The 19,871-nt window shown below is 39.3% G+C and overlaps 1 protein-coding gene and 1 long non-coding RNA gene across 2 annotated transcripts in view; one reads left to right on the forward strand and one right to left on the reverse strand.

The window, feature by feature from the left end:
• The window catches only part of LOC124161021 (POU domain, class 3, transcription factor 3), a 495,257-nt gene that overhangs the window by 337,917 nt on the left and 137,469 nt on the right, over nucleotides 1-19,871 (reverse strand). The window lies entirely within an intron of this gene.
• LOC124161023 lies at nucleotides 1,165-3,241 on the forward strand. The gene is made up of 2 exons (XR_006865302.1): nucleotides 1,165-1,548; nucleotides 1,626-3,241. It is a non-coding gene; the product is annotated as an uncharacterized LOC124161023 (long non-coding RNA).

Raw genomic sequence — 19,871 nt, forward strand, 5'->3', positions numbered from 1 at the left:
AATTAAGTTTTCTTACGCATCTACGTTTGATACTGATATATAACTACGTAATGTAATTGTGTGCATTTAGTAATCCTCTTAAACTTACAAATGGAGACTGTAGTCACATTTTATTCACATTTCAAAACAAAGGTTGATTATCTTATATATAAAAATGAATCGCAAAATGTGTTGGTAAGCGCATAACTCAACAACGCCTGGACCAATTTGGCCAATTCTTTTTTTAAAATGTTCGTTGAAGTCCAAGGATGGTTCTTACGGCGAGAAAAAATCGAATAATTGCCAGGAAACCCTAAAAACAGCCCTTTTCTTTTTCACACCTGGGACCTGGGACGACGAAGTCCAGAGTCGGGACCTGGGACGACGGAATTTCGGATCTCGAAAAAAGATCAACCCACGGCGGGATCAGACTACGGCACCAGTACGATCATACTACGGAATAGACCTACGAATCTGCAGGCGCTCGAAGAGAAGAAAATTTTTTTGACGATTTTCGAAGTGCCGAAAAATTTCAGTCCAGAGTCCGGACCTGGGACGACGGAATTCGGACGACATTTTTCAAAGTCCGAAGCCGGACCTGAGACGACGGAGGGACTTTGAAAAATTTTCGAAAGCGGGGGTCTCGCCGAGTAAAGCAAGACGAATCCCCCAAGCTAGGGCTGAGTCTCAAGATATCGCAGCGTGGCAGCTGCTCTACCGAGTACAACACCCCGCTCGGTACCAAAGTCGTCTACAGACAATTCCGAGACCCGACGCCGTCCTCAGTCGGTCACCCATGTTCGACCGCTTGGGGGAGGCATCCCGTCGGCGCTGGATACGCCCCGGGAGCCCCGGTTTCCCCGATCGGCAAGTCGGCTCGGATGCCGACGCACCCCTAAGCAAGGCGCGTCGACTAAGAGCAAGAAAAGTGTCTCGAGCCTGCCGGCTCTCGGGCCTCCTCAAATCACCGTTGCCTCATCGGCTAGAGGGGATTCTGCCTTAGAGGCGTTCAGGCATAATCCCAATAATTCACACCGAATTACTACCAGGGTGACGGTTCTGTTCAGGATAATTTTTTGCAAAGAATATAAAAAAGGTAGGAACAAAACACTGCCACATTACAAATTTTTTTGACAGGACGAAGTCTGTCGGGTCAGCTAGTTTACAATAATAATATATTGCGGCGTTTTTGTAAATATTTATTATGGTAACCGATTTAGACTAGTTGTTAGAGACCGTTGTTACAACGCGGGGGGGCCACGTTCAATCCTTCTTGCAGGCGTATTTTTCTCCTCTTTTTTGTATTTTTTTTTGCAGAAACTTATATTTAACACCTAATTTATGGTGTTAATTCAATTTTTATTTGATTTAAATTTAGTTATCAAGTTTTAACCATTGTACTTCTTTGAAGGAGCAGAAATCGACAAAGTAGCCTTTCAGCTACTAGATGAGATACTCTACAAATATTACTGACGCCAGACCAGTTTCTAAAATTTTGCAAGGTGTTCCGTGCTAACATCGACTCTGTGCGAGACGAGCCTCCTTTGAACAAGACGCCAAGGAAAGACTGTTAGTCTTAATTAGTTATGTTTGGTAATTGTCGTATTATTATTTCTTGATGATCTTGAAATTGGAATTTGTTTTAGGCTCTCATAGTGGACTATACCAACTAGGAGCAGTTTATCTGTATTGTCCATGTCTCCCCTCTGAATTTATGTCTAGTTTAGAGTTCTGACTATGTTTTTCCATTCTAATTACTGGAAGCCCGATAATCCTTTTTTTGATTCTTCAAGCAACCATATTATTTCTGGTAAGTTCATTGAAGGGTTAAATTTTCTTAGTTATCAAGGTACATATTTTTGTTGTGACAGAGCATGGAAATGTTCAAGTGTATTTTGCATTGGGATCTATTATTGATGACAATCTTGGTTTTCGTTGTATTCTTGGATTTATAGAGAGCTTTAGTGCTACTTATATCTGTCAAATTTTTAAACTTACTAAGTCTGAGTCCTGCTCATGCACTGAAGAAAAAAAGGAACTATTGAGAACTGTTGAATCCTACAATGCTGATGTTGAAGTGCGTAACTGTTCTCTTACTGGAATGATGGAAAAATGTATATGGAATTAGGTAGAAAGGTTCAACGAAATAGAAGGGGGAAGCCTCGACTTGATGCATGATATCTTAGAAGTCGTCATAGTCATAGTTTTAGTTGGTTAGGTTAGTCATAGTTTGTAGCCAAATATGACCTTATAAATATTATGCCAAACTTAATTTCCAAGAAGTATTGCGCCGAAGATCAGCTTGGATTTAGAATTATTATATTTAAATATGGAGATACGGTTTCTAATAAACCTGCCGCTATTGCTAAAGAAGAACTATGTCGTGGGTCTATTAGAATATCAGCCAGTGAAATGATAAATTTCGTTTTATGCCTTGCCCATATGATAGGAAATTTAGTGCCTGAAGACGACCCATCTAGGAGACTTTTCTTAATGTTACGTGATATTGTTGAAATCCTGTGTTGTACATCGATTCAAGTTGAGTTAATCGATCAGTTTCATTACCTTATTGTTCAACATCATTCTCTATACATATATTAGGTTATTTGGTAATTCCTTTAAACCCAAGTTTCGCTTCATGCTTTATTACTGCTGTGTTCTAACTGCGGACCACTAATTCATACGTGGTGTATGCGCTTTGAAAGAAGGCATAGAATGTTACAACGAATTGCTACTGTTATTTCTAGTCGTATCGACACTCCAATGCCTATTTGTATTAAAACTTGGTTAAGTTTAGCCTACCGCTTTCTATCTCAAAAAGGATTTCATAAAAGGATAACTTTCAGTTCAAACTGCAATGTCATTCAAGCAGATAAAATACATTGTTTTCCTCTAGTTAAGAGTAAGATGCCAAATTTTTTCCAAGGTTTGTGTAGAGCATCCACAAATGTCATTTTAAACGGTATCAAATTTAAAGACAATTCTTGTATTGTGGTGGGTGCCAATGAGTTAGGATCTCCCAATTTTGGAAATGTAAAATTAAATTATTGTCAATACTTCTAAAGAAGTCTCCTATTTTATTCTCAACTTACTACAATATCATGGAGTTATCATCTGTCATCATTTAGTGTTGATTTAACTGAAAATGTTTCATGCTTTGAATGCAAAATGTTAAGCTGTCCGTTTTCACGAATACTTGAGAATGAGCAAAATATTTTTGTATGTACTAAAGATATTTAATAAATAAACTTCATGCGAAAAAAGGTCCAGTTATTGTCTACCTTATTTATGGGGAGATAAATTAATCAAAATACCAGCTTGTACGTTAACTTTTACACCAACCGCAAGGGAGTTAAAAAAAAGACAAATTAGTAAAGCATTTGACCAATATAATAAAAAAATTTCAAACAGGCTAATTAAACAATTTAGTCACATTAATCAAATTCTGTAAAGACAGTACCTATTCTTTTATTATCAAGGTGACTAAACCCTTTATTAATATCCTTGGTTTTACCCAAACTCCATCACAGAAGGTAGTTGAGATTATGGATCTGGTCGTGTTTGACTAATAGCACTGACTCAATTCAGACATTCTGATGAAGTTACATTTAGTCATATTATTTAGATTGTTCCTATGCAACAACTGCATCATTTTGTCACCCGCAGGAAATACTTTGGTGGGAGCATCTAAACTGGTGTGACTGGACTTTTCTGTTGAATTCACTGAAAAGTTCAGTCAGCCCCATACCGATTAAAATATTTGGTCGTTAGGGCCGAACGTTTAGGCGTACCGCCTGAACATTTTTCTCTGTGTGGGCAGGCGGGAGGCGAGAAACGGCTAGTTATATGACTTGACTTGTGCTTTATTTTCCCATGCCACAATACGGCCCATTCCTCCCCCTCGGACAGGGCGCTTATACAGAGTTTTGGTAAGAGAAAAATGTTCAATGCAAAGTTGTGGCACGCAGGCCAATAAACTTCATTCATTTGAAGTTGTGATCAAGCCAGTGAGCCATGACGTCGTCCATCGTCGTCACATGTGAGCCGCTGAATGACACGTCAGGCATCCTCCGTGTAAAAACATGGACAAATATTTGAAATAAATAGAATTTACAAATAAGAAATACATTACTTAATAGACAAGGGTCCAATTCAAATCTGGGATGTGACATAAGATTTCTTGTTCCAGAGTAAAAACAAAAAAGATGATTACTATTAAAGTATTCTACCGATAAGGCAGGTTTCCATGGAGTACTTAAGAAGCATCCTGGGAGCCTCCCCCGCCATCAAGTTACTTCCCTCTTCAATTCACAATAAGGCCTCCCCTATCATTCTATCTAAAAATGCTATCCTCTTCTTTCCTCTCCCTCGTTTACCTGGCAGTCTACCTTCAAGCACTGTTTTCAACATCACCTCCCTGATAAGTATTCGCTCCATCCATACCATCTGTCTCCTCCATATCTCATCTAAAAGCTGCCTCTCCTCCTCCACCATGTCCAGTTCAACATGCCTAGTACTCAGTCGTTACTCTTCCGTCCACTTCACCTTCTCCATCCTTCGCCACACCCACCTCTCGAATGCCTCCAGTCTTCTCTCGTCCTCCTTTCTTGGTGTCCACGTTTCCGCACCATTAAGCGCTGCACTCCAGATCAGACTCTTCACTAAACTTTTCTTTAAACTCTTACATAGCGTACCTCTCAGAAGCTCCTTCCTGTTCATGAACGCCACCTTTGCTAATGCAATTCTCTTCCTCACGTCCTTACCACTGTATCCGTTTTCCTCTAATTGCTGCCTAAATAAAGTTACGTAAAAATGTGAACTGAAAAAAAATTCTTTAAGCTGTAAATATGCACCCTCGCTTCGCTCCGGAAATGTTGAGCAGGTCGTGGAGATCGAACCGAAGGAATGGCGGATGAGGCGGGATGGTAAGTATGTATATGGAGCATGGAGGAAGAGCCGGTGTTTTTACACGCTCCTTACACCTGCCAACGTGCACCATCCTCGTCTGCCACTGCATCCCTCCACTACGACAACAACAACCGCTACGAAAAGGGGCTTAATTTATTCTGAGACCCTCTCAACAACCCATTCCTTTCTCTCCCCTACCTTGCAATGCAACAGACCACGGATGCCCCGCAGGCGGGGTGTGATGGGGAGAGGGGCGAGTTTCAGATGGAAATTCTCCCGATGCCGAAGGTCATGAGTTCGAGCATTCTAACTGGGTGGAATTCAACAAGTGCTAATGAGCAACACGAGCCGATTGGCCTCATGCTGGCTGCCTCCCCTCGGGGGATGGGAGGAAACGCGGCGGAAGAGATATGGCTAATCGATGGAATGCTTGCGGATCGGGTTTCAAAGATTTAGGGCGTTCCACCGACGAGGCACTGCGTTTCCTGTGAGAGGAGTAGACTGTTGGCGCGCTTAGTAATTAATATCACCACCAGTGGCACTGTAACGCAACTCCACCCTCTAAAATATACGATACCAAATATTGTAGGTAGTTAAGAACATTTATTTATTTATTTCCCACTTCCCCGTAAATAGCAAATTGCGGCCTTTATAACGGGTTTTCAACATTAACAAAGTACAACATAAACATCCATGCCCTGGTTAGGGATCACCTACCCAGGCGGAATGAGAACCCACGACCTACGGATTGGCAGGCGAGGACTTAACCCCACCGCCACCGAGGCCGGCAAAGTAACATTTTGGGCTTCGTCGCAGCGGCAATGTTCGAATGTTCCTGACGTTTCGCGATCGATGCTGGTCGCTTTTTTAATGGATTCTGATTGTGTGCACACGGAAATTGAGGCGACGTAACCCAAAAAGCTTTTTTAACAACCATGGCTAGCACCCGGGAAAGTTTTAACGAATAAATATTGTAAGAATCAAACTTTCAAAACAAAGGAAAAAATGTAGCCACACAGATATTTTTCTTCGATGTTTAATATTATTCTCTACGCAGGATACAGAGGGAGTACTTCGCGGAGAGGGATGTTGAATGTTAGAGGGTAAAATTGTAGGTAAACGAGAGAGAGGAAGGAAGGGAGTATTTTTATATAGGATGAAAGTGAGTAGACCTTATTGTGAATTGAAGAGGGAAGTCCATTAAGGTAAGGTAGGCTGCCATAACACTTGTTAAGTACTCGATAGAAACCTACCTTAATCGGTAAAACACTTTAATAACGTAAGTTATAAGTGACCAAGTTTTACTTACTTCCCGCTAATATGAGAGCACGGAGTCAGTACTGTATAGGTACGGTAAAACAGTATCGTCACGCAGAACCTATGCAGTCATACTTGCAATGACGCAGATGTAACCGATTTTAGGCTATTATACTGTCTGGAGGGAAAAAGCAAGTGAATTCAAAAAAGTATTGCAACGTAAATGAGAAGTTAAAACGCTGAACCTGAACAGTTTGATTCACAATTTGTCCTATACGAGATATAAAATGTTTGTGATTCTAAAAGTACTATTGGAGCAATAAAATGGAGGAAAAATTCAGTAGTAATAATAATTCTTTGGCATTTTAGAAGGGTGACACATGATTCCAGAAAGGAAAAATAACCACGAAGAAAAGTATATTATATGAAACCCACTACCCGTCAATTCGACGACTCGTGATCCTCCAATACGGCGGGCTGTGAAAGTATTATATTCGCTTGGTCAAATTAATTGATTTTAAAAATAATGCGCATAATCAATTCCTTTGATAGTGGGAATTGGGAAACCAAATCTCTTCACTTAGTTACTAATTTAAATGCTAAAGAAATCAAGCCCAGGCACTCATAACATATCATTTTATTAAGTCAAACCTAAAATTTAGACTAGTATAAAATTAGAAATCCATCTAAGTTTTTCGCGAATGACGGAACAGGAATATTAACGGAGACTGCCACTAGAAAACTAAAAAAAAAACACGATTCAGAATTTATCACCGAACAATCGAAAGCATCAAAATGAACCGGTTTGCTTGGACCGGTTGAATGACTCTACTGGATCCCGGCAATCGGAAAATGTTTCCAAGATACAGGTAGCAAGGTGTGCGCAGTAAGAATGAACTGGAAGTTGATCGCCTGCAGGGCAACGCTCGAAAAAAATTACCTCTAACATGTGTGGGACTTCCTGTGTTACCAGATATTGCACTAGCATGGAATACCGAATTGCCTGGGTAAAAAAAAGACACATTGAGAACGCAAGCACACATCATAGTAATCTTCCGATTTCAATTGAGCCCCTTAAGCGCTCCAAGTCAAAGGCGCAACATTCATAAATCAAAGAAGAAAGGAAATAAAAAAGATCCACTTTTTTCCATAGGAAATGAAAATTTAACACCGCCCAAAACTATTGGAGCATAAAACTTGAGTGAGCAAATTGAACCTGATAAAGCAAATAAGCAAACATACTGCGATTACATTTCTTCCGTTCAAAATAATAAGATACATTAGTGACTACGGCAAATGTTGATAACTCACACTGTGGCATTAAACACTTTTAATTGGCATGGATTGGACCTTTGAAAGAAACTTTTCAATGCATTATTTGAATAAAGGAAAAGCATTAGATTTGAATAAATGAAAGAGTATTTTTATATTGAAGCCTTTTTAAAGTCATATTGAGTAGTATTAGATCTTGATAGATATAACATAGAATCTTGATAGATATTACAAGTTGATATGGTGAAATTCGACGAAATATATATATATGAAGTCATACAGCGTTAGTGGATACATGGTCATAATAAAACTGAAATCAATTACCTTATACCAAAGCCGTAATTTATGACAAATATTCTTTCATTGAAACGCTTGCTCTACACATACATTTCGTTATACTATTCGATAACTATAATTTAATTGAGAAATCATCTTCAATTTTCATCGGAATAAAAATTATTACGACACCGGCTTCAATGTTGATGTGTCCATTTGGCTATAAAAAAGTATGCATCCCACAAAAAGAATTAAGACTTAAATTTCCTCCGTGGAATACTTAAGGTATTTACGTCACTGAACTATAGAGGATCAGAAATGAAACTTTGTACTAAGTGAATTTTTATCTGGGGAATACTTGCATGCATACGAATAAATGCATGGTTTCTACAATTCCACAAGTAATTATATTTGTTTTTTAAACATGCTCTTTAGAAGCGAATACATCGCTCAGAAGGAGTTTTTCAACATTTAACCACGCGTGGGTACTTGTATCATGGAATAAAAATATCGAGTTTCATAACTACTCGCTACTAACTAAGGCATTGTAAGAACAACGTCGACTGAAGTAATCCAGCTAGCGAAACAAGTTAGAGGGAGAGAAAGGAAATTAATTCCATTTTCAAAACAATTTCGAAATATCATTTTCAAACCGCGCTTCATTGACTGACGGTAACAGAAAATAAGCTATCGGCCCCATAATGTTTGGGAAATGAATTTCTAAAACAAAATGCATTTTTACGCAGGTTTGGTTCTTACAAAATGATATGAAAAAAGTTATTACTGGCAAGGCAAACATTTAACTATGAATAAATCTGAAATAATGCTCGTTATGTCATTAGAGTCATGATGAAAATTTAAAAAAAAATGAGACGTGACCGAGCAAATATTTGAGTTAATAGCTAGTAAACGCTGTAATTGAAGACAAATCATATCAGTTACGTGAAAATGGCGCTACGTCCAGCCCAAATATCTGGCATAAGTATTCATTTAAAAATATAAGGATTAGACTGATTATATTCTACGTACCTTAATCTTCATTTTTAACCAGGATGGATGCCGTTTTTGAAGGCAAACTAATTTTTTATGCCATTCACGAAAAAGTATTTGTTTCCAATCGTGTAGTCTCGAGCTCCTTCACTATCAATTCAAGAGCGCACTCGGAGCCAGGTGGAGATTCAATGGGGTAAAGCGTGCCGACCGCACGGGACCATGCAATAGATTTCATATGCAAAACTACACGCGCTCACGCGAGCCACGGTCAAAAAAATAATATATTCGCGCGGAATAGAACGTGGAAACAACGGTCCATATGTACGGTCTCAATTGTGTTTGCATTCGCGTCAAGTTTTCCCCGGTGAAATGGAAAGTTAAAAAAAAGACGCATCTAAGGGTAGTAGGTACGTACATTTGCATTTTCAGCCGACCCCAACACTAACCACCGCAAGGTCATGCGCCGCACATGATGCCACAAATTCAAATTTGATGAGAAAAAAATGTGGGCACGGTGAATACATTAATGAAAAAAATCCTCATCATTATCATGTTAATATGCGGTCAAGTGAAGTGAGGTCTCGTCAAAAGTTGGGCGGAAAAAATAGGTCAGGACAGATAGGGCTCCAAGCAACCAAAATAGAGGTACGAACATTAAAAAAATCATCGACGGTATTAGAACTTTGCTATTTGGGGGTCAATTCACGCCTCATATTCCATAAATACCTCATCTACATATATACAAACCCCAGAGGACACCCGGAATTGGGACTAAATGATAGGAAATATATGCAGACATCAATGTAACACATTAACATATGAGATCACTTATTTATTACGTACTTATCGTCTTATTTTCACACTATTCTATCTCGACTGACCTAGGTTTCAGCACATTATGCCATTTTTAAACGCCGGCGCTGAAGCATAAATCGGTCGAAATGAAAGACTATGTAAATGAGTGATTTCATTCTTAAATATTAATAATATGTAGGCAATTTTTTTCATTTAAATCTTTCATATCTACGCTCCAAGACAATAATCAAAGTTGAACTAAGAGGTCAAGAGAAAGAAAAAATAACTCATTTATTTGACTAACATATGCTAGTAGAGCTTGGTGCAAGGTGTATCAAAGCTCGGCTTTTAATTCTAAAAATTTTCGAGTTAAAGACTTGTGGTCATTCCCCTTTCGAAATACAGGAATATCTGACGGAATGGTTACTTACAACAAGGCTGACACGTCCCGTTTCAATAAGCCGAATCGGGTTAAACCGTGGCCAGAACTCCATGCCGATAGAGGATATGATTCCGAACGTATTTCATGTCCAGAAGAATTCGTTTTGCGGACTATCAGACTGAGCTTTCCCACCGGTTGTCAGTTATCATTATTTACAGCCGAACCCTTTAAAAACACCCCACCCCTAACCACAGCACTATAGCCTTCCCCATTTCCTCCTGACGTCCAGGTATCGACAAGGGGGAGGGAACGGAACTGCTGCTCACTTCACCGTCGGTCATGCAACCTTTTGACGGCGACCCCTCAATGAAAAGAGTTGGCAGAAAATTCCGTCGCCTAAATACACGGGACTTCGGGATCGAACTTGGAGCTAGGGCTGCTTTTGAAATCGCCAAGACCCCCACCTGCAGGGTTTCCTGAAGTTAGGGAGAAGGGTACCGACCCCAGGATGGTGGGGAATTTTGCAGAACACATGGTGAAGGTATGAGGGCCATTATGAAGGGGTCACAATGCACAGACTCTCCTGCAAAATCCACTGGGCATTTAACAGTCGAAAGGTACTAGCGAGAGCAGGTATGTGCAATTTCCTCCAAATCTAGCACAAAAATGCTATAAGTACTTAATACATAAAAACAATTAGTAATGGGAAAAGTGCTAGAGTCACTATTAATATTTCTAAATTCACAACGACCCGCCATACGTGTCTTTATGAAAAATGTAAATGGCTACTTCTGTGATTGCTTTCCCTAGCTTTCCACATACTTGTCAATAGTTCAGCAATCCAGATATTTTTTTTAGCTGCAAACGGCTGGTGTCCTAACACCCCCTGCCACACGCCTTTTAGGCGGCTTGCGGGGTATTATATAGATGTAGATGTAGATATTCAGGCTAGATTATCAGGTATCTCATGGCTAAATTTTTATTCTTACGGCCGATTTCCTTTATCACTCAAACTAACAAAATTGCTTAAAATGCGGATTTATATCGCATTGCTTCAGTCACCAATGAGCATGGGACATACGGAATGAGCATAGAGCTAGGGCTGCTTTTGAAATCGCCAGAACCCCACATGCAAGGTTTCGTGAAGTTGGAGAGAAAGGGTACCGACCCTAGGATAGTGGGGGATTTTGCAGAACACGTGGTGAAGTTCGGAAGACCTTTTTGAATAGGCCACATGACACAGACTCTCCTGCAGAAACCAGTGAGCATGCTATAGTCCACTTTAAAAAAAGAATAGCCACAAAGAGAGCGGGAGTGTGCAATTTCCACCAAAATTGACCCAAAAATGCTATAAGTTATGAGTAAAATATAAATAATGAAATGAATCGTGGGAAGTAATGAATTCTGCTTATAGCAACTCTTCCATTTAATGATAGATACTATAAATGCATGCTCATCATAAGGATTTCCAAAATCTCAGCGAGAAAATGTATAATCTCCGTACGTGGTTTTATAGCAATTGCTTCAATGAGCTACAAAACCATTATGTTTTATGAAGGTGGAGTAGGTGTTATGAATTACCTACTTGAGTATTTTTCCAAAAAAGTAGCTGTTCAGGTACTTTTCAATAATTCAGCAAGCCACATATTCAGGCTTAATTTTGACTAAGCAGCTGTCTCGTGGGTAAATGCATATCTATTTAGTGCTACGAGAGATTTTCCAACAATCACTCAAATTGATTACGGAGGTATATTGCATAGTTTCAGTCACCTATGAGCATGGGACATAGGTATGGAGTCTAGAGTAAGGGCTGCTTTTGAAATTGCCAGAACCCCCACCTGCAAGGTTTCGTATAGTGGTGGAGAAAGGGTACAGACCCTAGGATGGTAGAGAAATTTGCGGAAGGCATGGTGAAGTTATGAGGACCATTTTGAAAGGGCCACATTAAACACTCTCCTGCGGAATCCACTGGTCATTTAATAGACGACTTTCAAGAAAAATTGACTAGCGAGAGAGTACAATTCAGGGGTGCTAATTCTAAAAGTACAATTAGAGTAATAAAATGGAGAAAAAAGCAGCAGTGAGAATAATTATTTGACATTTTAGAAGGGTGACACATATTTCAGCAATGAAAAATAACCTCGAAGAAAAGTATATTATATTAAACCCACTACGTAATCAGACAGCAGGGGTGTGTTATTACCTCCAAACTTATCCCAAAAATTCTTTAAGTAATGCATAAAATCAGTGAGTGACGGAAAAATTACAGAAGAGTAAGCAGCTCCTAGAAATTCTTCCACAATGAAACATAATATTAATGCATTATCACGATTAAGATTTCTAAAATCACCACGAGAATATGCATAGTCATGTCACCCACCATACGAGGTTTTAAATCAATTTCTCCAAAGAGCTATAAAACTATAAGCGGGTGTTATGAAAAAATTAAATACCTAATTGTGTGTTTTTTTCTTACAAGAATATTTCCACGTTCTCATTGGTAGCTCAACAAGAGAATTGAGGCAATTACTGAGACTAGATTTTTAATGAGCAAACTATACCTCATGGTTAAATGTACGAGGCATATTCATAAAGCAAGAGCCGTCCGCTTATATTTAAATATTTGCGCATCAGACCACATTTTTACTCTGTCAGCGCCATCTACTGATTCATTGAGAAGCTATAGCAGCATTTGTTTTACTACTGAACAGTTTCCTTGTTCGTGCACGCAAGCAACAATGTCCGCGACAATCGTTGATCCCGCCAGCTATGAAGTGCGTTCTGTCATACGATTCATGCATGCAAAAGGATTGTCGGCTGCTGAAATTCATCGGTACTTGCGCCTAGTTTATGGACCTACAGTTATGAGTTAAGGAATGGTTAGACATAGATTGGACAACGTAGACAACGTTTTGAAACAGAAGAGGAACTCAAGAACGACATTGTCAATTGGTTCAACTCTCAGGCGTCGAGCTTCTATGAAGAGGGATTAAAGAACCTGGTGCAATGGTACGAAAAATGCTTACAAGTGAACGGCGATTATGTAGAGAAATGAAATAGGTTTGTAGATAACTAAAAGTGCCAATTAAACGTGTTTCATATGAGTATATTTTTCCTGTGACCAAACGGCAATTGCTTTATGAATATGCCTCGTAGATGCTTAATGTTACGAGAGATTTTCCACAAATCTCTCAAACTAATAAATTTTTATACGGATTTTTATCGCATGATTTCAGTAACCTCTGAGCACAGAACATGAGGATAGAGCCTAGAGCAAGGGCCGCTTTTGAAATAACCACGACCCCCACCTGCAAGGCCGAGAGGTGGAGAAAGGATACCGGCCCTAGGAAGGTGGGGAAATTTTCGGAACACATGGTGAATCTAGGGGGGCCATTTGGAATGAGCCAACAAACACAGACGCTGATGCAGATCTCAGGTTGGGTTTTAAAAGTCGGCGACTGTAAAATAGGGTCAGCGAAAGCATCTCCGAAATCATCTGCGAGAGAAACAGCTAGGGAATGCAATTGCATTTACACCTAAGCCTTCAAAATTTAAAAATATACAATCCGTTGTGAATAGAAAATATAAATAATGGAAATATTCTGCAGAATGATGTGCAGTCTTCATTGCAAATCTTCCACGCAGAGACAGATGGTAGCAATTCATGCTCATTATAAAAATTTCCGCAATCAAAGCAAGAATATGAATGATCACCGCGCTTTGCTATCTAGCAATTTTTCCAAAGAGTTCCAGTAGGTACCTCACGTGTCTTCAAATATTTCACTTTCGACTCATGTATTTTTTCTAGCGTGGAATTAAGTACCGATAATAGTTCATTAAGCTAAATATGGAGGTTCCATTTAAAACTAAGCAACTTATTTGGTATTTACTACTTACCTTACCTTACTAGGTAAAAAATCAAAATAAATAAGATATGAATGCAGCAGAAACAATTGCATGTAAGAGTTCCTACTTTTACCAAGACTAAAAAAAGGTTCAAATGCCAGGAAAGAGTAAATGAAAGCCCTGATCTAGGATTAAATTGCTAGATGTTTCTATTACACTCTTTTCCATTTCAAATTATTGTCAGTACTACATCTTCGGCTCATAATCTTGCAGACTCAAAACACATTTTTATAACCCACTACAACACTAAATTGGACTTTTATTGTCTATTCGTATCAAAGCAAGACTACGTGGCGTCTCACGTGAAGTTCTTTCTCCAATACCGGCTGGTGAAAACGCCAAAAAATATATATTTGGACTACATTTGACGGATAAAAAATGATATATCGTTTCGTAGTAAAATCTGAAACTGAACTAATTCTAGGAGATATAAATATCGCTCTTTTCGCTCTTCTTCGCTCAAAAAATAAACTGCTAGTGAGCGGTTTCAGACGAAAGAAAGAATAACACCTATTAAAAAAATAATAGAGCACTATCTTCACAAATTTCAAGGATGACCTTTGTCAAACCTGTTCTAGTATCCAATCTTTTACCCATTCATTATTATCAACGACGTGTTAAGAAGTGGTTCCTTCCTGGACGCGAATCAGCCGTCACCAATTTTTAAAACGGAGAATTAGTTATCTGTTTGTCAGTTTTGCGATATTTCCAAAGGAATTTGGTAAAAATAAAGTTAAAGTTATGCCCATCGAATATTCACGACTCGAAAATTTACTTACTTTTTCTCGCAGTTGATAGCTGCTCCTATTGAGAGTATTAATGACAAGTTAATATCTTTCCTTTGTTAATTTAAAATGATTTTTACGCTGCATAAAACCAGTTTTGAAGTTGATCTGGCACGGCTAAATTGATTTGTATCGTCAAGCGTTAAAGGCATTTTACCTTTCCGCATATTAAGATATTCCGATATTGCATTCACCATCAAAATCTACGAGGTACGAGAAGACCACCCACAACTACATTGCAATCATGTAGGAATGCTTGTTTTACGTATTGTAACATAATGAAAACAAGCCACCATGTTGTTTGTAAATAATTTAAAACTGACAATGGTGGTGAGGGACGCGGAGATTGTTGTGAACGGGGAAAAAGGGGAGTCGTGTATGGAGAGAAGGAGGAGGTAGACGTGTTATAAAGAAAGATCGGGAGAAAGACTAAAGTAGCGGTATATTGAGAGAGCAGAGGAAGAGATACGGCAGAATTCAAGATCGGCAGGGAGAGGGAGAGAACGCAGAGAAAAGGAGGCGCCTACGAGAGGAGAAGAGAACGGGAGGAAAAGGATACGAAGAACTCAAGATCCACAATGGTGCAGTACATGGCGGTGGTTCAGTGAGTGGTACAAAATATAAATGGGATTATGATAATCATGGTGGCTTTTTGATGTTGTTTTTTGCTTCCAAATTTCAAAATATAGAGCTTGTTTTTGAATTGTACTGAAATTATTTGTTAAGCTAGTAGTGGATATTTTAAAACGTTACAGTATAAATGATTCTTAATAGGAAGAGCCTTCTGGTGAAGACTCGCAAAGAATAAGATAAAACGGCTTGTAGGGAATAACGTGGATGTGATTTTTTGGCCTTTGGATACCTAAGCTGGCAAGTGAAACTTTGGTTTAAATAATATCGATGAAAACAGAATAAAATAGAAGAAACAGGCAAAACAAAATCATGAAGCATGATAGATGCAATTTTGAAGAATGCTCATTGAAAGTATGTCATAGGTTTTGTCAACAACAATTTGGTTTCCGGTTCACATATCGTCACAGTAAAAAAATTACTAGGACAGTTACGAAGTTATTTTACCAGCATATTTAATTAATTTTAACGTATTCATAACGCCAAACGTATTTATTTCATTATATTTAGCTTACTCCGTCGTAAAACATAATATTCCTACGAGTGGAAAGGGCCATAATTCCTGTCTGGATATTTCACGATTACCTACTCGGAAAAATATGGGTGAAGTACATCAAAACACAAAGCATATGACGCTATCCTCGAAATGATCAGATTGCAAAATATGGACGCGGATATGGAACAATATTTATCAATAAATAATTGAGTCTCTCTAAGAAAGCAAGGTAGCTTTATACCTACTTAACCTGAATGAAACTATGGCGTCTGACTATTCTACCAGATAATAGTAATATATAATTTATTCACGATAACTCACCAGCCTCAGATAAATCCACTTCAACCTTTCAACGAAAGTGTTGGCGATAAAACTACCAGTATTCGACTGTATGATTGCTATGTTATTTTCTTTTTCGCGACGCTTATGAAGACGGAACACAGGGCACTGAATTTCACGAACGCTCGTAATGTAAACAAACAAGTCCGACGACCCCTAATATGCATACTGGACTTCCCTGCTTGACGGCGCGTCGTAGGTCAACACCATCAAGTTACCAAGGGGATTTTATCACCAGTCGACAGACAAACTTAACGTCAAAATAGCGCTTACATAATTACAGCACAATTTACATATACGAATGAAGTAGTAGCCGTAAGTTACAATATACTTTGAAAGCCAACGAAAACATGGCAACGTGAAAGAATAGCGCAAAATGGAATGGAAATTTTGATATGGCCACGAAAGCCATATCAATTATGGATCACAATTTAACATATGAGGTATCTTGTAGAATATATGTATATGAATATGAATACCTATAGAGATAGGCAACATATACCTTACTATTTTGATTTGAAATTAATGTTTATTGTCCAGCCGAATGAACCTGGGCAATTACGAAATTATTTTGCCAGCAAGAATAAACGTATTTATAAAGCCAAACGAATTTATTCTATTATATTCAATTTACTACGAATTTCATGATTATTTTTCCATCCTTCTCCCCGTTGTAATCTAACTCCTCCTTCCCCCTCTCTTTTTGATTTGAAATTTATTTCTATTGACCAGCCAAATGATTTTGGGCAGTTACCAAGTTATTTTACCAGTAATAGTTAAGTATTTAAAAAGTCAAGCGTATTTATTCCATTATATTTTCAGCTTACTACGAATTTCGTGATTGTTTCTCCATCCTCCTACCCACAGTTATCCAACTCTTCCTCTACCCCTCTATCCAGTCCTCCCAGTTGCTTCCACTCGCTCTTTGGACTCTTTCCCTTCCCGTTCGTAAGGAAAACCAGCTTCAAAAACTTCCCGCTCTCAAAGCACCCTCCTCTCCCCCGTACCTCTCCTCGAGCGCTCCCCCTTCGCATCGCCGTAATCCCACCCATCTACGTCCTTATATACTACTGCATACCTCTGCCTCTTCTCTCCTCCTCCTATACCTTCGTCACAAACTTCCCGTGTCCTCTGACTCGCCACTCTAACCCGCCCTTCTCCTCGGTCTGCTTCCTAAGCGCGTGACAGTCATCCGTCTGTCTCTTCCCCTTTTCTCGTGTCGTCAGTCCACTTTTCCTGCTTAATTCCTTCACTGAACACCCAGGGTAACTCACTCGCGAATAAAAAAATTCGATTTGCCGCCTGATCTAAGTTTATGACGTCATTAGAGACCGGATGGGAATTGAGGGAATCAAAACAACGGGTAGTATGCGTTCTGATGTCATAATGAGGTATTATACACAAACAGTGAGTAAATTATAAATTATAATTTGGATCTTATAGATTTGGAATTTAGATTTTAATAAAGAAGGAGACCAAATTGACGGTTCATGAATAAAAACTAAAATTTACTAAATTATTTGCTTGTATTAAGGGAAAATACAAAGAAAAAAACAGGAAAAAACGGGAAAAGGAGGTTCCATGACGACATTAAATCTCCAAGCGAAACGAGGTAAGAAGATCACTTCGTTTCGCTCATGATGGGTATACTGGAGAAACTGAGGAGTCCTTATGACCTGGCGACGATAGTTTGAGGAGCAGGCGACAAATTTGAAAATAAACAACAAAAAATAAGACTTGCTTTAAAAAAATTAGTTAAAAAACTGATTCCAGTTTTTTTTTTCCTCTCAGGATATTTAACATTAAATCCTCTTCCTTTGAGACGTCGTTGTATGTTTGATAGGAAATGACAAAAAAGTGAGTAGAAAGGATGGTTAAAGAGAAAGAAAGAGGGGGGAAGAGAGTTGGGTAACTGGGGATAAGGATGAAGAAACCCCATGTTATCAGAGGGGAATGGAGTGAGATACATAGCTCCCATCACAGCGGAGAGTACACAAGGACAAGGTTATGCTAGAGAGAAAGAGAAAAAGGCCCTCAGGTCGGAGGTAGCATGACATAAGGGGATGGGTGGTGGGGAATTCGAGAATCAAATCACAGATGGCGGCGCTGAAGACGATGACGTAATTTGCCAATATGGCGGACGCATCGAGGATAATGTTGTGATGATAACATTGGTGTAATAGGATGAATCGTTCGGCCACAGCAAAAAATAAAGAAGAAATTGTTGAGGAAGATTTTCCTTGGTTTTGAGGAGGTATGTCGATACCTAAGGGCAACGACAAATACCAATAAAGATTTAGGAAGTAATGAATTATAGCTGAAATATCCATTATAGCTCACGATTATTAATTAAAGGGCTCCTGACTTCGATAAAAAAACTCTATTCTTAGCAGGGTGCAAAGGTGTTATAATGTTGTAAGTATTATATTTTATGCACTCACATTTATGTACAATGTCTTTTAGTTGCCATTCATCGCAAAAACTCATCATTTATAGAAAAATGAGTAATACATTGATTACCTTAAACCTACAAACCACTGTCTCAATAAATGATTTTTGAAATGAGTTTTTACCATGAATGGCAACTAAAAGACATTGTACATAAATGTGAGTGCATAAAATATAATACTTACGACGTCATGACAGCTTAACACCAGCAAAATAACAAGAGAAATCAGAAAATAGCCGACAATGCCCATGATTTTTCATATTTGTTTCCTAAGGTAAGAAACCTTTGCAATTTAAAAACTGCTATTTACTCTTTTGAGGGAGTTGCCGATGAAAAGAGGATAGGGAGATTATTGGGAATATAAGCAAAGAAGAACGTAGGACGGTAAAAAAAACTTTAGTTTGTGGAATATAGAGAGACTTTTAGAAAAAACAATCGTCTGACGTCACACTTGGTACTCTCGCAGCTCTACTTCCGAATTCGGCCGATAGTCGGCGTCTCACTTGCCTGGATTCTCGAATTGGAAACGTATTGGAGTGCGAGGAGGTGGGGGAGAAGAGGGCCTAAGTTCATTGAATGGTATGGGGAGACGGGAAGGAAAGGAGGGTTTAGAAAAAGCACGGGGACAAAAAAGGTGAGTGGCAGGGGGTGAGTTGGATGTGAGAAAGGGGCGTGAGTGAGTACCTGCGGGAGTGGTGAGCGTGAGCCGTAAAAGTAGGAGAGGAAAGAGACAGATAGGTGGTAGGATAGAGGTTGTCGCCCGTGAGCCGGGTTCCTGTTCAAAGAGACACGTACGGCTGTCGAGGCCTCGGGGGCTTTCTGGAGGATGAGGTGAGCTGCCGCGCTTCTCACACAGGGTCCGGGGATGGGGGCAAGGAAACGCCGAGAGTCAACACGCGGGGCCAGAGGACGCGAGGAAAGAGGAGCATCATAGGGGGCACCCCAGTCGAGTCGGCCAATCAGTCATTCTGACGGACCAAAACGATGCAGTCAATCGCAATCATCGCTAACCGTGAAGTCAACTTTTTCCGCAAAGATAACGTGGAGCAGTATGTTAAACGATACACAAAGATTAATCCTCGTAATTTTAATTTCACAACACCTAATGACAACTGCGAGTTAGTCGAAACACGCGTACCGTTTTACACGGTACACGGAATTGCGCAATCTGACGTACGTGCGGAGGCGCAATCAAAATTGCGTCGTGTAAAGCGGCGAATTGCTAGAACACATGCGAGAATGCGTGGATGCGAGACGTCAAAATAGCCCCTGTTCTAATTTCGTTCATGCATTCGCGCAATTCCGCGCCATTTTAGAAATTAATGCAGCTTTATCCTGCGCAATTCCGTGCCCCGTGTAAAACGGCCTTTAGAGTTTGTGACATTAAAATTAAGTTCGTGATAC

Source organism: Ischnura elegans, chromosome 6 (genome assembly GCF_921293095.1).
Source record: "Ischnura elegans chromosome 6, ioIscEleg1.1, whole genome shotgun sequence".
In the NCBI taxonomy this organism is placed as follows: domain Eukaryota; kingdom Metazoa; phylum Arthropoda; class Insecta; order Odonata; family Coenagrionidae; genus Ischnura; species Ischnura elegans.